This window comes from Schistocerca gregaria, unplaced genomic scaffold, assembly GCF_023897955.1.
Source record: "Schistocerca gregaria isolate iqSchGreg1 unplaced genomic scaffold, iqSchGreg1.2 ptg000653l, whole genome shotgun sequence".
NCBI classification, from domain to species: Eukaryota; Metazoa; Arthropoda; class Insecta; order Orthoptera; family Acrididae; genus Schistocerca; species Schistocerca gregaria.
In genome coordinates, this window is record NW_026062037.1 from 1 (window position 1) to 22,352 (window position 22,352).

Sequence of the window (22,352 nt, forward strand, 5' to 3'; positions counted from 1 at the left end):
ACACTAGATCGCGATTACTTTTCTCTATGGGAGTAATGTCTCAAACTGTCTACGCTTTTATCGATTCCTGGGAGACCAGTAGTAGTTTTCTAAACACATTTTGAGGCATTCTGTAATCTGTGGACGTTCAGAGTGTTGATGAAACACAGAAATTGCATCGGTATTGAATACAACACGCACCACGAGCACTTTTCTCCATGGGAGTAATGTCTCAAACTGTCTACGCTTTTATCGATTCCTGGGAGACCAGTAGTAGTTTTCTAAACACATTTTGAGGCATTCTGTAATCTGTGGACGTTCAGAGTGTTGATGAAACACAGAAATTGCATCGGTATTGAATACAACACGCACCACGAGCACTTTTCTCCATGGGAGTAATGTCTCAAACAGTCTACGCTTTTATCGATTCCTGGGAGACCAGTAGTAGTTTCCGAAACACATTTGGAGGCATTTTGTAATCTGTGGACGTTCTGAGTGTTGATGAAACACAGAAATTACATCGGTATTGAATACAACACGCACCACGAGCACTTTTCTCCATGGGAGTAATGTCTCAAACTGTCTACGCTTTTATCGATTCCTGGGAGACCAGTAGTAGTTTCCGAAACACATTTGGAGGCATTTTGTAATCTGTGGACGTTCAGAGTGTTGATGAAACACAGAAATTGCATCGGTATTGAATACAACACGCACCACGAGCACTTTTCTCCATGGGAGTAATGTCTCAAACAGTCTACGCTTTTATCGATTCCTGGGAGACCAGTAGTAGTTTCCGAAACACATTTGGAGGCATTCTGTAATCTGTGGACGTTCAGAGTGTTGATGAAACACAGAAATTGCATCGGTATTGAATACAACACGCACCACGAGCACTTTTCTCCATGGGAGTAATGTCTCAAACTGTCTACGCTTTTATCGATTCCTGGGAGACCAGTAGTAGTTTTCTAAACACATTTTGAGGCATTCTGTAATCTGTGGACGTTCAGAGTGTTGATGAAACACAGAAATTGCATCGGTATTGAATACAACACGCACCACGACCACTTTTCTCCATGGGAGTAATGTCTCAAACTGTCTACGCTTTTATCGATTCCTGGGAGACCAGTAGTAGTTTTCTAAACACATTTTGAGGCATTCTGTAATCTGTGGACGTTCAGAGTGTTGATGAAACACAGAAATTGCATCGGTATTGAATACAACACGCACCACGAGCACTTTTCTCCATGGGAGTAATGTCTCAAACTGTCTACGCTTTTATCGATTCCTGGGAGACCAGTAGTAGTTTCCGAAACACATTTGGAGGCATTTTGTAATCTGTGGACGTTCAGAGTGTTGATGAAACACAGAAATTGCATCGGTATTGAATACAACACGCACCACGAGCACTTTTCTCCATGGGAGTAATGTCTCAAACTGTCTACGCTTTTATCGATTCCTGGGAGACCAGTAGTAGTTTTCTAAACACATTTTGAGGCATTCTGTAATCTGTGGACGTTCAGAGTGTTGATGAAACACAGAAATTGCATCGGTATTGAATACAACACGCACCACGAGCACTTTTCTCCATGGGAGTAATGTCTCAAACTGTCTACGCTTTTATCGATTCCTGGGAGACCAGTAGTAGTTTCCGAAACACATTTGGAGGCATTTTGTAATCTGTGGACGTTCAGAGTTTTGATGAAACACTGAAATTGCATCGGTATTGAATACAACACGCACCACGAGCACTTTTCTCCATGGGAGTAATGTCTCAAACTGTCTACGCTTTTATCGATTCCTGGGAGACCAGTAGTAGTTTTCTAAACACATTTTGAGGCATTCTGTAATCTGTGGACGTTCAGAGTGTTGATGAAACACAGAAATTGCATCGGTATTGAATACAACACGCACCACGAGCACTTTTCTCCATGGGAGTAATGTCTCAAACTGTCTACGCTTTTATCGATTCCTGGGAGACCAGTAGTAGTTTCCGAAACACATTTGGAGGCATTTTGTAATCTGTGGACGTTCAGAGTGTTGATGAAACACAGAAATTGCATCGGTATTGAATACAACACGCACCACGAGCACTTTTCTCCATGGGAGTAATGTCTCAAACTGTCTACGCTTTTATCGATTCCTGGGAGACCAGTAGTAGTTTTCTAAACACATTTTGAGGCATTCTGTAATCTGTGGACGTTCAGAGTGTTGATGAAACACAGAAATTGCATCGGTATTGAATACAACACGCACCACGAGCACTTTTCTCCATGGGAGTAATGTCTCAAACTGTCTACGCTTTTATCGATTCCTGGGAGACCAGTAGTAGTTTCCGAAACACATTTGGAGGCATTTTGTAATCTGTGGACGTTCAGAGTGTTGATGAAACACAGAAATTGCATCGGTATTGAATACAACACGCACCACGAGCACTTTTTTCCATGGGAGTAATGTCTCAAACTGTCTACGCTTTTATCGATTCCTGGGAGACCAGTAGTAGTTTTCTAAACACATTTTGAGGCATTCTGTAATCTGTGGACGTTCAGAGTGTTGATGAAACACAGAAATTGCATCGGTATTGAATACAACACGCACCACGAGCACTTTTCTCCATGGGAGTAATGTCTCAAACTGTCTACGCTTTTATCGATTCCTGGGAGACCAGTAGTAGTTTCCGAAACACATTTGGAGGCATTTTGTAATCTGTGGACGTTCAGAGTGTTGATGAAACACAGAAATTGCATCGGTATTGAATACAACACGCACCACGAGCACTTTTCTCCATGGGAGTAATGTCTCAAACTGTCTACGCTTTTATCGATTCCTGGGAGACCAGTAGTAGTCTTCTATACACATTTTGAGGCATTCTGTAATCTGTGGACGTTCAGAGTGTTGATGAAACACAGAAATTGCATCGGTATTGAATACAACACGCACCACGAGCACTTTTCTCCATGGGAGTAATGTCTCAAACTGTCTACGCTTTTATCGATTCCTGGGAGACCAGTAGTAGTTTCCCAAACACATTTGGAGGCATTTTGTAATCTGTGGACGTTCAGAGTGTTGATGAAACACAGAAATTGCATCGGTATTGAATACAACACGCACCACGAGCACTTTTCTCCATGGGAGTAATGTCTCAAACTGTCTACGCTTTTATCGATTCCTGGGAGACCAGTAGTAGTTTTCTAAACACATTTTGAGGCATTCTGTAATCTGTGGACGTTCAGAGTGTTGATGAAACACAGAAATTGCATCGGTATTGAATACAACACGCACCACGAGCACTTTTCTCCATGGGAGTAATGTCTCAAACTGTCTACGCTTTTATCGATTCCTGGGAGACCAGTAGTAGTTTTCTAAACACATTTTGAGGCATTCTGTAATCTGTGGACGTTCAGAGTGTTGATGAAACACAGAAATTGCATCGGTATTGAATACAACACGCACCACGAGCACTTTTCTCCATGGGAGTAATGTCTCAAACTGTCTACGCTTTTATCGATTCCTGGGAGACCAGTAGTAGTTTCCGAAACACATTTGGAGGCATTTTGTAATCTGTGGACGTTCAGAGTGTTGATGAAACACAGAAATTGCATCGGTATTGAATACAACACGCACCACGAGCACTTTTCTCCATGGGAGTAATGTCTCAAACAGTCTACGCTTTTATCGATTCCTGGGAGACCAGTAGTAGTTTCCGAAACACATTTGGAGGCATTTTGTAATCTGTGGACGTTCAGAGTGTTGATGAAACACAGAAATTGCATCGGTATTGAATACAACACGCACCACGAGCACTTTTCTCCATGGGAGTAATGTCTCAAACTGTCTACGCTTTTATCGATTCCTGGGAGACCAGTAGTAGTTTTCTAAACACATTTTGAGGCATTCTGTAATCTGTGGACGTTCAGAGTGTTGATGAAACACAGAAATTGCATCGGTATTGAATACAACACGCACCACGAGCACTTTTCTCCATGGGAGTAATGTCTCAAACTGTCTACGCTTTTATCGATTCCTGGGAGACCAGTAGTAGTTTTCTAAACACATTTTGAGGCATTCTGTAATCTGTGGACGTTCAGAGTGTTGATGAAACACAGAAATTGCATCGGTATTGAATACAACACGCACCACGAGCACTTTTCTCCATGGGAGTAATGTCTCAAACTGTCTACGCTTTTATCGATTCCTGGGAGACCAGTAGTAGTTTCCGAAACACATTTGGAGGCATTTTGTAATCTGTGGACGTTCAGAGTGTTGATGAAACACAGAAATTGCATCGGTATTGAATACAACACGCACCACGAGCACTTTTCTCCATGGGAGTAATGTCTCAAACTGTCTACGCTTTTATCGATTCCTGGGAGACCAGTAGTAGTTTCCGAAACACATTTGGAGGCATTTTGTAATCTGTGGACGTTCAGAGTGTTGATGAAACACTGAAATTGCATCGGTATTGAATACAACACGCACCACGAGCACTTTTCTCCATGGGAGTAATGTCTCAAACTGTCTACGCTTTTATCGATTCCTGGGAGACCAGTAGTAGTTTTCTAAACACATTTTGAGGCATTCTGTAATCTGTGGACGTTCAGAGTGTTGATGAAACACAGAAATTGCATCGGTATTGAATACAACACGCACCACGAGCACTTTTCTCCATGGGAGTAATGTCTCAAACTGTCTACGCTTTTATCGATTCCTGGGAGACCAGTAGTAGTTTCCGAAACACATTTGGAGGCATTTTGTAATCTGTGGACGTTCAGAGTGTTGATGAAACACAGAAATTGCATCGGTATTGAATACAACACGCACCACGAGCACTTTTCTCCATGGGAGTAATGTCTCAAACTGTCTACGCTTTTATCGATTCCTGGGAGACCAGTAGTAGCTTCCGAAACACATTTTGAGGCATTCTGTAATCTGTGGACGTTCAGAGTGTTGATGAAACACAGAAATTGCATCGGTATTGAATACAACACGCACCACGAGCACTTTTCTCCATGGGAGTAATGTCTCAAACTGTCTACGCTTTTATCGATTCCTGGGAGACCAGTAGTAGTTTCCGAAACACATTTGGAGGCATTTTGTAATCTGTGGACGTTCAGAGTGTTGATGAAACACAGAAATTGCATCGGTATTGAATACAACACGCACCACGAGCACTTTTCTCCATGGGAGTAATGTCTCAAACTGTCTACGCTTTTATCGATTCCTGGGAGACCAGTAGTAGTTTCCGAAACACATTTGGAGGCATTTTGTAATCTGTGGACGTTCAGAGTGTTGATGAAACACAGAAATTGCATCGGTATTGAATACAACACGCACCACGAGCACTTTTCTCCATGGGAGTAATGTCTCAAACTGTCTACGCTTTTATCGATTCCTTAGAGACCAGTAGTAGTTTTCTAAACACATTTTGAGGCATTCTGTAATCTGTGGACGTTCAGAGTGTTGATGAAACACAGAAATTGCATCGGTATTGAATACAACACGCACCACGAGCACTTTTCTCCATGGGAGTAATGTCTCAAACTGTCTACGCTTTAATCGATTCCTGGGAGACCTGTAGTAGTTTTCTAAACACATTTTGAGGCATTCTGTAATCTGTGGACGTTCAGAGTGTTGATGAAACACAGAAATTGCATCGGTATTGAATAAAACACGCACCACGAGCACTTTTCTCCATGGGAGTAATGTCTCAAACTGTCTACGCTTTTATCGATTCCTGGGAGACCAGTAGTAGTTTCCGAAACACATTTGGAGGCATTTTGTAATCTGTGGACGTTCAGAGTGTTGATGAAACACTGAAATTGCATCGGTATTGAATACAACACGCACCACGAGCACTTTTCTCCATGGGAGTAATGTCTCAAACTGTCTACGCTTTTATCGATTCCTGGGAGACCAGTAGTAGTTTTCTAAACACATTTTGAGGCATTCTGTAATCTGTGGACGTTCAGAGTGTTGATGAAACACAGTAATTGCATCGGTATTGAATACAACACGCACCACGAGCACTTTTCTCCATGGGAGTAATGTCTCAAACTGTCTACGCTTTTATCGATTCCTGGGAGACCAGTAGTAGTTTCCCAAACACATTTGGAGGCATTTTGTAATCTGTGGACGTTCAGAGTGTTGATGAAACACAGAAATTGCATCGGTATTGAATACAACACGCACCACGAGCACTTTTCTCCATGGGAGTAATGTCTCAAACTGTCTACGCTTTTATCGATTCCTGGGAGACCAGTAGTAGTTTTCTAAACACATTTTGAGGCATTCTGTAATCTGTGGACGTTCAGAGTGTTGATGAAACACAGAAATTGCATCGGTATTGAATACAACACGCACCACGAGCACTTTTCTCCATGGGAGTAATGTCTCAAACTGTCTACGCTTTTATCGATTCCTGGGAGACCAGTAGTAGTTTTCTAAACACATTTTGAGGCATTCTGTAATCTTTGGACGTTCAGAGTGTTGATGAAACACAGAAATTGCATCGGTATTGAATACAACACGCACCACGAGCACGTTTCTCCATGGGAGTAATGTCTCAAACTGTCTACGCTTTTATCGATTCCTGGGAGACCAGTAGTAGTTTTCTAAACACATTTTGAGGCATTCTGTAATCTGTGGACGTTCAGAGTGTTGATGAAACACAGAAATTGCATCGGTATTGAATACAACACGCACCACGAGCACTTTTCTCCATGGGAGTAATGTCTCAAACTGTCTACGCTTTTATCGATTCCTGGGAGACCAGTAGTAGTTTCCGAAACACATTTGGAGGCATTTTGTAATCTGTGGACGTTCAGAGTGTTGATGAAACACAGAAATTGCATCGGTATTGAATACAACACGCACCACGAGCACTTTTCTCCATGGGAGTAATGTCTCAAACTGTCTACGCTTTTATCGATTCCTGGGAGACCAGTAGTAGTTTCCGAAACACATTTGGAGGCATTTTGTAATCTGTGGACGTTCAGAGTGTTGATGAAACACAGAAATTGCATCGGTATTGAATACAACACGCACCACGAGCACTTTTCTCCATGGGAGTAATGTCTCAAACTGTCTACGCTTTTATCGATTCCTGGGAGACCAGTAGTAGTTTCCGAAACACATTTGGAGGCATTTTGTAATCTGTGGACGTTCAGAGTGTTGATGAAACACAGAAATTGCATCGGTATTGAATACAACACGCACCACGAGCACTTTTCTCCATGGGAGTAATGTCTCAAACTGTCTACGCTTTTATCGATTCCTGGGAGACCAGTAGTAGTTTCCGAAACACATTTGGAGGCATTTTGTAATCTGTGGACGTTCAGAGTGTTGATGAAACACAGAAATTGCATCGGTATTGAATACAACACGCACCACGAGCACTTTTCTCCATGGGAGTAATGTCTCAAACTGTCTACGCTTTTATCGATTCCTGGGAGACCAGTAGTAGTTTTCTAAACACATTTTGAGGCATTCTGTAATCTGTGGACGTTCAGAGTGTTGATGAAACACAGAAATTGCATCAGTATTGAATACAACACGCACCACGAGCACTTTTCTCCATGGGAGTAATGTCTCAAACTGTCTACGCTTTTATCGATTCCTGGGAGACCAGTAGTAGTTTTCTAAACACATTTTGAGGCATTCTGTAATCTGTGGACGTTCAGAGTGTTGATGAAACACAGAAATTGCATCGGTATTGAATACAACACGCACCACGAGCACTTTTCTCCATGGGAGTAATGTCTCAAACTGTCTACGCTTTTATCAATTCCTGGGAGACCAGTAGTAGTTTCCGAAACACATTTGGAGGCATTTTGTAATCTGTGGACGTTCAGAGTGTTGATGAAACACAGAAATTGCATCGGTATTGAATACAACACGCACCACGAGCACTTTTCTCCATGGGAGTAATGTCTCAAACAGTCTACGCTTTTATCGATTCCTGGGAGACCAGTAGTAGTTTCCGAAACACATTTGGAGGCATTTTGTAATCTGTGGACGTTCAGAGTGTTGATGAAACACAGAAATTGCATCGGTATTGAATACAACACGCACCACGAGCACTTTTCTCCATGGGAGTAATGTCTCAAACTGTCTACGCTTTTATCGATTCCTGGGAGACCAGTAGTAGTTTTCTAAACACATTTTGAGGCATTCTGTAATCTGTGGACGTTCAGAGTGTTGATGAAACACAGAAATTGCATCGGTATTGAATACAACACGCACCACGAGCACTTTTCTCCATGGGAGTAATGTCTCAAACTGTCTACGCTTTTATCGATTCCTGGGAGACCAGTAGTAGTTTCCGAAACACATTTGGAGGCATTTTGTAATCTGTGGACGTTCAGAGTGTTGATGAAACACAGAAATTGCATCGGTATTGAATACAACACGCACCACGGGCACTTTTCTCCATGGGAGTAATGTCTCAAACTGTCTACGCTTTTATCGATTCCTGGGAGACCAGTAGTAGTTTCCGAAACACATTTGGAGGCATTTTGTAATCTGTGGACGTTCAGAGTGTTGATGAAACACTGAAATTGCATCGGTATTGAATACAACACGCACCACGAGCACTTTTCTCCATGGGAGTAATGTCTCAAACTGTCTACGCTTTTATCGATTCCTGGGAGACCAGTAGTAGTTTTCTAAACACATTTTGAGGCATTCTGTAATCTGTGGACGTTCAGAGTGTTGATGAAACACAGAAATTGCATCGGTATTGAATACAACACGCACCACGAGCACTTTTCTCCATGGGAGTAATGTCTCAAACTGTCTACGCTTTTATCGATTCCTGGGAGACCAGTAGTAGTTTTCTAAACACATTTTGAGGCATTCTGTAATCTGTGGACGTTCAGAGTGTTGATGAAACACAGAAATTGCATCGCTATTGAATACAACACGCACCACGAGCACTTTTCTCCATGGGAGTAATGTCTCAAACTGTCTACGCTTTTATCGATTCCTGGGAGACCAGTAGTAGTTTCCCAAACACATTTGGAGGCATTTTGTAATCTGTGGACGTTCAGAGTGATGATGAAACACAGAAATTGCATCGGTATTGAATACAACACGCACCACGAGCACTTTTCTCCATGGGAGTAATGTCTCAAACTGTCTACGCTTTTATCGATTCCTGGGAGACCAGTAGTAGTTTCCGAAACACATTTGGAGGCATTTTGTAATCTGTGGACGTTCAGAGTGTTGATGAAACACAGAAATTGCATCGGTATTGAATACAACACGCACCACGAGCACTTTTCTCCATGGGAGTAATGTCTCAAACTGTCTACGCTTTTATCGATTCCTGGGAGACCAGTAGTAGTTTTCTAAACACATTTGGAGGCATTTTGTAATCTGTGGACGTTCAGAGTGTTGATGAAACACAGAAATTGCATCGGTATTGAATACAACACGCACCACGAGCACTTTTCTCCATGGGAGTAATGTCTCAAACTGTCTACGCTTTTATCGATTCCTGGGAGACCAGTAGTAGTTTCCGAAACACATTTGGAGGCATTTTGTAATCTGTGGACGTTCAGAGTGTTGATGAAACACTGAAATTGCATCGGTATTGAATACAACACGCACCACGAGCACTTTTCTCCATGGGAGTAATGTCTCAAACTGTCTACGCTTTTATCGATTCCTGGGAGACCAGTAGTAGTTTTCTAAACACATTTTGAGGCATTCTGTAATCTGTGGACGTTCAGAGTGTTGATGAAACACAGAAATTGCATCGGTATTGAATACAACACGCACCACGAGCACTTTTCTCCATGGGAGTAATGTCTCAAACTGTCTACGCTTTTATCGATTCCTGGGAGACCAGTAGTAGTTTCCAAAACACATTTGGAGGCATTTTGTAATCTGTGGACGTTCAGAGTGTTGATGAAACACAGAAATTGCATCGGTATTGAATACAACACGCACCACGAGCACTTTTCTCCATGGGAGTAATGTCTCAAACTGTCTACGCTTTTATCGATTCCTGGGAGACCAGTAGTAGTTTTCTAAACACATTTTGAGTCATTCTGTAATCTGTGGACGTTCAGAGTGTTGATGAAACACAGAAATTGCATCGGTATTGAATACAACACGCACCACGAGCACTTTTCTCCATGGGAGTAATGTCTCAAACTGTCTACGCTTTTATCGATTCCTGGGAGACCAGTAGTAGTTTTCTAAACACATTTTGAGGCATTCTGTAATCTGTGGACGTTCAGAGTGTTGATGAAACACAGAAATTGCATCGGTATTGAATACAACACGCACCACGAGCACTTTTCTCCATGGGAGTAATGTCTCAAACTGTCTACGCTTTTATCGATTCCTGGGAGACCAGTAGTAGTTTCCGAAACACATTTGGAGGCATTTTGTAATCTGTGGACGTTCAGAGTGTTGATGAAACACAGAAATTGCATCGGTATTGAATACAACACGCACCACTAGCACTTTTCTCCATGGGAGTAATGTCTCAAGCAGTCTACGCTTTTATCGATTCCTGGGAGACCAGTAGTAGTTTCCGAAACACATTTGGAGGCATTTTGTAATCTGTGGACGTTCAGAGTGTTGATGAAACACAGAAATTGCATCGGTATTGAATACAACACGCACCACGAGCACTTTTCTCCATGGGAGTAATGTCTCAAACTGTCTACGCTTTTATCGATTCCTGGGAGACCAGTAGTAGTTTTCTAAACACATTTTGAGGCATTCTGTAATCTGTGGACGTTCAGAGTGTTGATGAAACACAGAAATTGCATCGGTATTGAATACAACACGCACCACGAGCACTTTTCTCCATGGGAGTAATGTCTCAAACTGTCTACGCTTTTATCGATTCCTGGGAGACCAGTAGTTGTTTCCGAAACACATTTGGAGGCATTTTGTAATCTGTGGACGTTCAGAGTGTTGATGAAACACAGAAATTGCATCGGTATTGAATACAACACGCACCACGAGCACTTTTCTCCATGGGAGTAATGTCTCAAACTGTCTACGCTTTTATCGATTCCTGGGAGACCAGTAGTAGTTTCCGAAACACATTTGGAGGCATTTTGTAATCTGTGGACGTTCAGAGTGTTGATGAAACACTGAAATTGCATCGGTATTGAATACAACACGCACCACGAGCACTTTTCTCCATGGGAGTAATGTCTCAAACTGTCTACGCTTTTATCGATTCCTGGGAGACCAGTAGTAGTTTTCTAAACACATTTTGAGGCATTCTGTAATCTGTGGACGTTCAGAGTGTTGATGAAACACAGAAATTGCATCGGTATTGAATACAACACGCACCACGGGCACTTTTCTCCATGGGAGTAATGTCTCAAACTGTCTACGCTTTTATCGATTCCTGGGAGACCAGTAGTAGTTTCCCAAACACATTTGGAGGCATTTTGTAATCTGTGGACGTTCAGAGTGTTGATGAAACACAGAAATTGCATCGGTATTGAATACAACACGCACCACGAGCACTTTTCTCCATGGGAGTAATGTCTCAAACTGTCTACGCTTTTATCGATTCCTGGGAGACCAGTAGTAGTTTCCGAAACACATTTGGAGGCATTTTGTAATCTGTGGACGTTCAGAGTGTTGATGAAACACAGAAATTGCATCGGTATTGAATACAACACGCACCACGAGCACTTTTCTCCATGGGAGTAATGTCTCAAACTGTCTACGCTTTTATCGATTCCTGGGAGACCAGTAGTAGTTTCCGAAACACATTTGGAGGCATTTTGTAATCTGTGGACGTTCAGAGTTTTGATGAAACACAGAAATTGCATCGGTATTGAATACAACACGCACCACGAGCACTTTTCTCCATGGGAGTAATGTCTCAAACTGTCTACGCTTTTATCGATTCCTGGGAGACCAGTAGTAGTTTTCTAAACACATTTTGAGGCATTCTGTAATTTGTGGACGTTCAGAGTGTTGATGAAACACAGAAGTTGCATCGGTATTGAATACAACACGCACCACGAGCACTTTTCTCCATGGGAGTAATGTCTCAAACTGTCTACGCTTTAATCGATTCCTGGGAGACCTGTAGTAGTTTTCTAAACACATTTTGAGGCATTCTGTAATCTGTTGACGTTCAGAGTGTTGATGAAACACAGAAATTGCATCGGTATTGAATACAACACGCACCACGAGCACTTTTCTCCATGGGAGTAATGTCTCAAACTGTCTACGCTTTTATCGATTCCTGGGAGACCAGTAGTAGTTTCCGAAACACATTTGGAGGCATTTTGTAATCTGTGGGCGTTCAGAGTGTTGAAGAGACACAGAAGTTGCATCGGTATTGAATACAACACGCACCACGAGCACTTTTCTCCATGGGAGTAATGTCTCAAACTGCCTACGCTTTTATCGATTCCTGGGAGACCTGTAGTAGTTTTCTAAACACATTTTGAGGCATTCTGTAATCTGTGGACGTTCAGAGTGTTGATGAAACACAGAAATTGCATCGGTATTGAATACAACACGCACCACGAGCACTTTTCTCCATGGGAGTAATGTCTCAAACTGTCTACGCTTTTATCGATTCCTGGGAGACCAGTAGTAGTTTTCTAAACACATTTTGAGGCATTCTGTAATCTGTGGACGTTCAGAGTGTTGATGAAACACAGAAATTGCATCGGTATTGAATACAACACGCACCACGAGCACCTTTCTCCATGGGAGTAATGTCTCAAACTGTCTACGCTTTTATCGATTCCTGGGAGACCAGTAGTAGTTTCCGAAACACATTTTGAGGTATTTTGTAATCTGTGGACGTTCAGAGTGTTGATGAAACACAGAAATTGCATCAGGATTGAATATAACACGCACCATGCGCACTTTTCTCCATGGGAGTAATGTCTCAAACTGTCTACGCTTTTATCGATTCCTGGGAGACCAGTAGTAGTTTTCTAAACACATTTTGAGGCATTCTGTAATCTGTGGACGTTCAGAGTGTTGATGAAACACAGAAATTGCATCGGTATTGAATACAACACGCCCCACCAGCACTTTTCTCCATGGGAGTAATGTCTCAAACTGTCTACGCTTTTATCAATTCCTGGGAGACCAGTAGTAGTTTCCGAAACACATTTGGAGGCATTTTGTAATCTGTGGACGTTCAGAGTGTTGATGAAACACAGAAATTGCATCGGTATTGAATACAACACGCACCACGAGCACTTTTCTCCATGGGAGTAATGTCTCAAACAGTCTACGCTTTTATCGATTCCTGGGAGACCAGTAGTAGTTTCCGAAACACATTTGGAGGCATTTTGTAATCTGTGGACGTTCAGAGTGTTGATGAAACACAGAAATTGCATCGGTATTGAATACAACACGCACCACGAGCACTTTTCTCCATGGGAGTAATGTCTCAAACTGTCTACGCTTTTATCGATTCCTGGGAGACCAGTAGTAGTTTTCTAAACACATTTTGAGGCATTCTGTAATCTGTGGACGTTCAGAGTGTTGATGAAACACAGAAATTGCATCGGTATTGAATACAACACGCACCACGAGCACTTTTCTCCATGGGAGTAATGTCTCAAACTGTCTACGCTTTTATCGATTCCTGGGAGACCAGTAGTAGTTTCCGAAACACATTTGGAGGCATTTTGTAATCTGTGGACGTTCAGAGTGTTGATGAAACACAGAAATTGCATCGGTATTGAATACAACACGCACCACGGGCACTTTTCTCCATGGGAGTAATGTCTCAAACTGTCTACGCTTTTATCGATTCCTGGGAGACCAGTAGTAGTTTCCGAAACACATTTGGAGGCATTTTGTAATCTGTGGACGTTCAGAGTGTTGATGAAACACTGAAATTGCATCGGTATTGAATACAACACGCACCACGAGCACTTTTCTCCATGGGAGTAATGTCTCAAACTGTCTACGCTTTTATCGATTCCTGGGAGACCAGTAGTAGTTTTCTAAACACATTTTGAGGCATTCTGTAATCTGTGGACGTTCAGAGTGTTGATGAAACACAGAAATTGCATCGGTATTGAATACAACACGCACCACGAGCACTTTTCTCCATGGGAGTAATGTCTCAAACTGTCTACGCTTTTATCGATTCCTGGGAGACCAGTAGTAGTTTTCTAAACACATTTTGAGGCATTCTGTAATCTGTGGACGTTCAGAGTGTTGATGAAACACAGAAATTGCATCGCTATTGAATACAACACGCACCACGAGCACTTTTCTCCATGGGAGTAATGTCTCAAACTGTCTACGCTTTTATCGATTCCTGGGAGACCAGTAGTAGTTTCCCAAACACATTTGGAGGCATTTTGTAATCTGTGGACGTTCAGAGTGATGATGAAACACAGAAATTGCATCGGTATTGAATACAACACGCACCACGAGCACTTTTCTCCATGGGAGTAATGTCTCAAACTGTCTACGCTTTTATCGATTCCTGGGAGACCAGTAGTAGTTTCCGAAACACATTTGGAGGCATTTTGTAATCTGTGGACGTTCAGAGTGTTGATGAAACACAGAAATTGCATCGGTATTGAATACAACACGCACCACGAGCACTTTTCTCCATGGGAGTAATGTCTCAAACTGTCTACGCTTTTATCGATTCCTGGGAGACCAGTAGTAGTTTTCTAAACACATTTGGAGGCATTTTGTAATCTGTGGACGTTCAGAGTGTTGATGAAACACAGAAATTGCATCGGTATTGAATACAACACGCACCACGAGCACTTTTCTCCATGGGAGTAATGTCTCAAACTGTCTACGCTTTTATCGATTCCTGGGAGACCAGTAGTAGTTTCCGAAACACATTTGGAGGCATTTTGTAATCTGTGGACGTTCAGAGTGTTGATGAAACACTGAAATTGCATCGGTATTGAATACAACACGCACCACGAGCACTTTTCTCCATGGGAGTAATGTCTCAAACTGTCTACGCTTTTATCGATTCCTGGGAGACCAGTAGTAGTTTTCTAAACACATTTTGAGGCATTCTGTAATCTGTGGACGTTCAGAGTGTTGATGAAACACAGAAATTGCATCGGTATTGAATACAACACGCACCACGAGCACTTTTCTCCATGGGAGTAATGTCTCAAACTGTCTACGCTTTTATCGATTCCTGGGAGACCAGTAGTAGTTTCCAAAACACATTTGGAGGCATTTTGTAATCTGTGGACGTTCAGAGTGTTGATGAAACACAGAAATTGCATCGGTATTGAATACAACACGCACCACGAGCACTTTTCTCCATGGGAGTAATGTCTCAAACTGTCTACGCTTTTATCGATTCCTGGGAGACCAGTAGTAGTTTTCTAAACACATTTTGAGTCATTCTGTAATCTGTGGACGTTCAGAGTGTTGATGAAACACAGAAATTGCATCGGTATTGAATACAACACGCACCACGAGCACTTTTCTCCATGGGAGTAATGTCTCAAACTGTCTACGCTTTTATCGATTCCTGGGAGACCAGTAGTAGTTTTCTAAACACATTTTGAGGCATTCTGTAATCTGTGGACGTTCAGAGTGTTGATGAAACACAGAAATTGCATCGGTATTGAATACAACACGCACCACGAGCACTTTTCTCCATGGGAGTAATGTCTCAAACTGTCTACGCTTTTATCGATTCCTGGGAGACCAGTAGTAGTTTCCGAAACACATTTGGAGGCATTTTGTAATCTGTGGACGTTCAGAGTGTTGATGAAACACAGAAATTGCATCGGTATTGAATACAACACGCACCACTAGCACTTTTCTCCATGGGAGTAATGTCTCAAGCAGTCTACGCTTTTATCGATTCCTGGGAGACCAGTAGTAGTTTCCGAAACACATTTGGAGGCATTTTGTAATCTGTGGACGTTCAGAGTGTTGATGAAACACAGAAATTGCATCGGTATTGAATACAACACGCACCACGAGCACTTTTCTCCATGGGAGTAATGTCTCAAACTGTCTACGCTTTTATCGATTCCTGGGAGACCAGTAGTAGTTTTCTAAACACATTTTGAGGCATTCTGTAATCTGTGGACGTTCAGAGTGTTGATGAAACACAGAAATTGCATCGGTATTGAATACAACACGCACCACGAGCACTTTTCTCCATGGGAGTAATGTCTCAAACTGTCTACGCTTTTATCGATTCCTGGGAGACCAGTAGTTGTTTCCGAAACACATTTGGAGGCATTTTGTAATCTGTGGACGTTCAGAGTGTTGATGAAACACAGAAATTGCATCGGTATTGAATACAACACGCACCACGAGCACTTTTCTCCATGGGAGTAATGTCTCAAACTGTCTACGCTTTTATCGATTCCTGGGAGACCAGTAGTAGTTTCCGAAACACATTTGGAGGCATTTTGTAATCTGTGGACGTTCAGAGTGTTGATGAAACACTGAAATTGCATCGGTATTGAATACAACACGCACCACGAGCACTTTTCTCCATGGGAGTAATGTCTCAAACTGTCTACGCTTTTATCGATTCCTGGGAGACCAGTAGTAGTTTTCTAAACACATTTTGAGGCATTCTGTAATCTGTGGACGTTCAGAGTGTTGATGAAACACAGAAATTGCATCGGTATTGAATACAACACGCACCACGGGCACTTTTCTCCATGGGAGTAATGTCTCAAACTGTCTACGCTTTTATCGATTCCTGGGAGACCAGTAGTAGTTTCCCAAACACATTTGGAGGCATTTTGTAATCTGTGGACGTTCAGAGTGTTGATGAAACACAGAAATTGCATCGGTATTGAATACAACACGCACCACGAGCACTTTTCTCCATGGGAGTAATGTCTCAAACTGTCTACGCTTTTATCGATTCCTGGGAGACCAGTAGTAGTTTCCGAAACACATTTGGAGGCATTTTGTAATCTGTGGACGTTCAGAGTGTTGATGAAACACAGAAATTGCATCGGTATTGAATACAACACGCACCACGAGCACTTTTCTCCATGGGAGTAATGTCTCAAACTGTCTACGCTTTTATCGATTCCTGGGAGACCAGTAGTAGTTTCCGAAACACATTTGGAGGCATTTTGTAATCTGTGGACGTTCAGAGTTTTGATGAAACACAGAAATTGCATCGGTATTGAATACAACACGCACCACGAGCACTTTTCTCCATGGGAGTAATGTCTCAAACTGTCTACGCTTTTATCGATTCCTGGGAGACCAGTAGTAGTTTTCTAAACACATTTTGAGGCATTCTGTAATTTGTGGACGTTCAGAGTGTTGATGAAACACAGAAGTTGCATCGGTATTGAATACAACACGCACCACGAGCACTTTTCTCCATGGGAGTAATGTCTCAAACTGTCTACGCTTTAATCGATTCCTGGGAGACCTGTAGTAGTTTTCTAAACACATTTTGAGGCATTCTGTAATCTGTTGACGTTCAGAGTGTTGATGAAACACAGAAATTGCATCGGTATTGAATACAACACGCACCACGAGCACTTTTCTCCATGGGAGTAATGTCTCAAACTGTCTACGCTTTTATCGATTCCTGGGAGACCAGTAGTAGTTTCCGAAACACATTTGGAGGCATTTTGTAATCTGTGGGCGTTCAGAGTGTTGAAGAGACACAGAAGTTGCATCGGTATTGAATACAACACGCACCACGAGCACTTTTCTCCATGGGAGTAATGTCTCAAACTGCCTACGCTTTTATCGATTCCTGGGAGACCTGTAGTAGTTTTCTAAACACATTTTGAGGCATTCTGTAATCTGTGGACGTTCAGAGTGTTGATGAAACACAGAAATTGCATCGGTATTGAATACAACACGCACCACGAGCACTTTTCTCCATGGGAGTAATGTCTCAAACTGTCTACGCTTTTATCGATTCCTGGGAGACCAGTAGTAGTTTTCTAAACACATTTTGAGGCATTCTGTAATCTGTGGACGTTCAGAGTGTTGATGAAACACAGAAATTGCATCGGTATTGAATACAACACGCACCACGAGCACCTTTCTCCATGGGAGTAATGTCTCAAACTGTCTACGCTTTTATCGATTCCTGGGAGACCAGTAGTAGTTTCCGAAACACATTTTGAGGCATTTTGTAATCTGTGGACGTTCAGAGTGTTGATGAAACACAGAAATTGCATCAGGATTGAATATAACACGCACCATGCGCACTTTTCTCCATGGGAGTAATGTCTCAAACTGTCTACGCTTTTATCGATTCCTGGGAGACCAGTAGTAGTTTTCTAAACACATTTTGAGGCATTCTGTAATCTGTGGACGTTCAGAGTGTTGATGAAACACAGAAATTGCATCGGTATTGAATACAACACGCCCCACCAGCACTTTTCTCCATGGGAGTAATGTCTCAAACTGTCTACGCTTTTATCGATTCCTGGGAGACCAGTAGTAGTTTCCGAAACACATTTGGAGGCATTTTGTAATCTGTGGGCGTTCAGAGTGTTGAAGAAACACAGAAATTGCATCGGTATTGAATAGAACACGCACCACGAGCACTTTTCTCCATGGGAGTAATGTCTCAAACTGTCTACGCTTTTATCGATTCCTTGGAGACCGGTAGTAGTTTCCGAAACACATTTAGAGGCATTTTGTAATCTGTGGGCGTTCAGAGTGTTGAAGAAACACAGAAATTGCATCGGTATTGAATACAACACGCACCACGAGCACTTTTCTCCATGGGAGTAATGTCTCAAACTGTCTACGCTTTTATCGATTCCTGGGAGACCAGTAGTAGTTTTCTAAACACATTTTGAGGCATTCTGTAATCTGTGGACGTTCAGAGTGTTGATGAAACACAGAAATTGCATCGGTATTGAATACAACACGCACCACGAGCACTTTTCTCCATGGGAGTAATGTCTCAAACTGTCTACGCTTTTATCGATTCCTGGGAGACCAGTAGTAGTTTCCGAAACACATTTGGAGGCATTTTGTAATCTGTGGACGTTCAGAGTGTTGATGAAACACAGAAATTGCATCAGGATTGAATATAACACGCACCATGCGCACTTTTCTCCATGGGAGTAATGTCTCAAACTGTCTACGCTTTTATCGATTCCTGGGAGACCAGTAGTAGTTTTCTAAACACATTTTGAGGCATTCTGTAATCTGTGGACGTTCAGAGTGTTGATGAAACACAGAAATTGCATCGGTATTGAATACAACACGCACCACGAGCACTTTTCTCCATGGGAGTAATGTCTCAAACTGTCTACGCTTTTATCGATTCCTGGGAGACCAGTAGTAGTTTTCTAAACACATTTTGAGGCATTCTGTAATCTGTGGACGTTCAGAGTGTTGATGAAACACAGAAATTGCATCGGTATTGAATACAACACGCACCACGAGCACTTTTCTCCATGGGAGTAATGTCTCAAACTGTCTACGCTTTTATCGATTCCTGGGAGACCAGTAGTAGTTTCCGAAACACATTTGGAGGCATTTTGTAATCTGTGGGCGTTTAGAGTGTTGAAGAAACACAGAAATTGCATCAGGATTGAATATAACACGCACCATGCGCACTTTTCTCCATGGGAGTAATGTCTCAAACTGTCTACGCTTTTATCGATTCCTGGGAGACCAGTAGTAGTTTCCGAAACACATTTGGAGGCATTTTGTAATCTGTGGGCGTTTAGAGTGTTGAAGAAACACAGAAATTGCATCGGTATTGAATACAACACGCACCACGAGCACTTTTCTCCATGGGAGTAATGTCTCAAACTGTCTACGCTTTTATCGATTCCTGGGAGACCTGTAGTAGTTTTCTAAACACATTTTGAGGCATTCTGTAATCTGTGGACGTACAGAGTGTTGATGAAACACAGAAATTGCATCGGTATTGAATACAACACGCACCACGAGCACTTTTCTCCATGGGAGTAATGTCTCAAACTGTCTACGCTTTTATCGATTCCTGGGAGACCAGTAGTAGTTTCCGAAACACATTTGGAGGCAATTTGAAATCTGTGGACGTTCAGAGTGTTGAAGAAACACAGAAATTGCATCGGTATTGAATACAACACGCACCACGAGCACTTTTCTCCATGGGAGTAATGTCTCAAACTGTCTACGCTTTTATCGATTCCTGGGAGACCAGTAGTAGTTTCCGAAACACATTTTGAGGCATTCTGTAATCTGTGGACGTTCAGAGTGTTGATGAAACACAGAAATTGCATCGGTATTGAATACAACACGCACCACGAGCACTTTTCTCCATGGGAGTAATGTCTCAAACTGTCTACGCTTTTATCGATTCCTGGGAGACCAGTAGTAGTTTCCGAAACACGTTTGGAGGCATTTTGTAATCTGTGGACGTTCAGAGTGTTGATGAAACACAGAAATTGCATCAGGATTGAATATAACACGCACCACGAGCACTTTTCTCCATGGGAGTAATATCTCAAACTGTCTACGCTTTTATCGATTCCTGGGAGACCAGTAGTAGTTTTCTAAACACATTTTGAGGCATTCTGTAATCTGTGGACGTTCAGAGTGTTGATGAAACACAGAAATTGCATCGGTATTGAATACAACACGCACCACGAGCACTTTTCTCCATGGGAGTAATGTCTCAAACTGTCTACGCTTTTATCGATTCCTGGGAGACCAGTAGTAGTTTCCGAAACACATTTGGAGGCATTTTGTAATCTGTGGGCGTTCAGAGTGTTGAAGAAACACAGAAATTGCATCGGTATTGAATACAACAGGCACCACGAGCACTTTTCTCCATGGGAGTAATGTCTCAAACTGTCTACGCTTTTATCGATTCCTGGGAGACCAGTAGTAGTTTTCTAAACACATTTTGAGGCATTCTGTAATCTGTGGACGTTCAGAGTGTTGATGAAACACAGAAATTGCATCGGTATTGAATACAACACGCACCACGAGCACTTTTCTCCATGGGAGTAATGTCTCAAACTGTCTACGCTTTTATCGATTCCTGGGAGACCAGTAGTAGTTTCCGAAATACATTTCGAGGCATTTTGTAATCTGTGGACGTTCAGAGTGTTGAAGAAACACAGAAATTGCATCGGTATTGAATACAACACGCACCACGAGCACTTTTCTCCATGGGAGTAATGTCTCAAACTGTCTACGCTTTTATCGATTCCTGGGAGACCAGTAGTAGTTTCTGAAACACATTTGGAGGCATTTTGTAATCTGTGGACGTTCAGAGTGTTGACGAAACACAGAAATTGCATCAGGATTGAATATAACACGCACCATGCGCACTTTTCTCCATGGGAGTAATGTCTCAAACTGTCTACGCTTTTATCGATCCCTGGGAGACCAGTAGTAGTTTTCTAAACACATTTTGAGGCATTCTGTAATCTGTGGACGTTCAGACTGTTGATGAAACACAGAAATTGCATCGGTATTGAATACAACACGCTCCACGAGCACTTTTCTCCATGGGAGTAATGTCTCAAACTGTCTACGCTTTTATCGATTCCTGGGAGACCAGTAGTAGTTTCCGAAACACATTTGGAGACATTTTGTAATCTGTGGACGTTCAGAGTGTTGATGAAACACAGAAATTGCAGCAGGATTGAATATAACACGCACCATGCGCACTTTTCTCCATGGGAGTAATGTCTCAAACTGTCTACGCTTTTATCGATTCCTGGGAGACCAGTAGTAGTTTTCTAAACACATTTTGAGGCATTCTGTAATCTGTGGACGTTCAGAGTGTTGATGAAACACAGAAATTGCATCGGTATTGAATACAACACGCACCACGAGCACTTTTCTCCATGGGAGTAATGTCTCAAACTGTCTACGCTTTGATCGATTCCTGGGAGACCAGTAGTAGTTTCTGAAACACATTTGGAGGCATTTTGTAATCTGTGGACTTTCAGAGTGTTGATGAAACACAGAAATTGCATCGGTATTGAATACAACACGCACCACGAGCACTTTTCTCCATGGGAGTAATGTCTCAAACTGTCTACGCTTTGATCGATTCCTGGGAGACCAGTAGTAGTTTCTGAAACACATTTGGAGGCATTTTGTAATCTGTGGACGTTCAGAGATTTGATGAAACACAGAAATTGCATCGGTATTGAATACAACACGCACCACGAGCACTTTTCTCCATGGGAGTAATGTCTCAAACTGTCTACGCTTTGATCGATTCCTGGGAGACCAGTAGTAGTTTCCGAAACACATTTGGAGGCATTTTGTAATCTGTGGACGTTCAGAGTGTTGATGAAACACAGAAATTGCAGCAGGATTGAATATAACACGCACCATGCGCACTTTTCTCCATGGGAGTAATGTCTCAAACTGTCTACGCTTTAATCGATTCCTGGGAGACCAGTAGTAGTTTTCTAAACACATTTTGAGGCATTCTGTAATCTGTG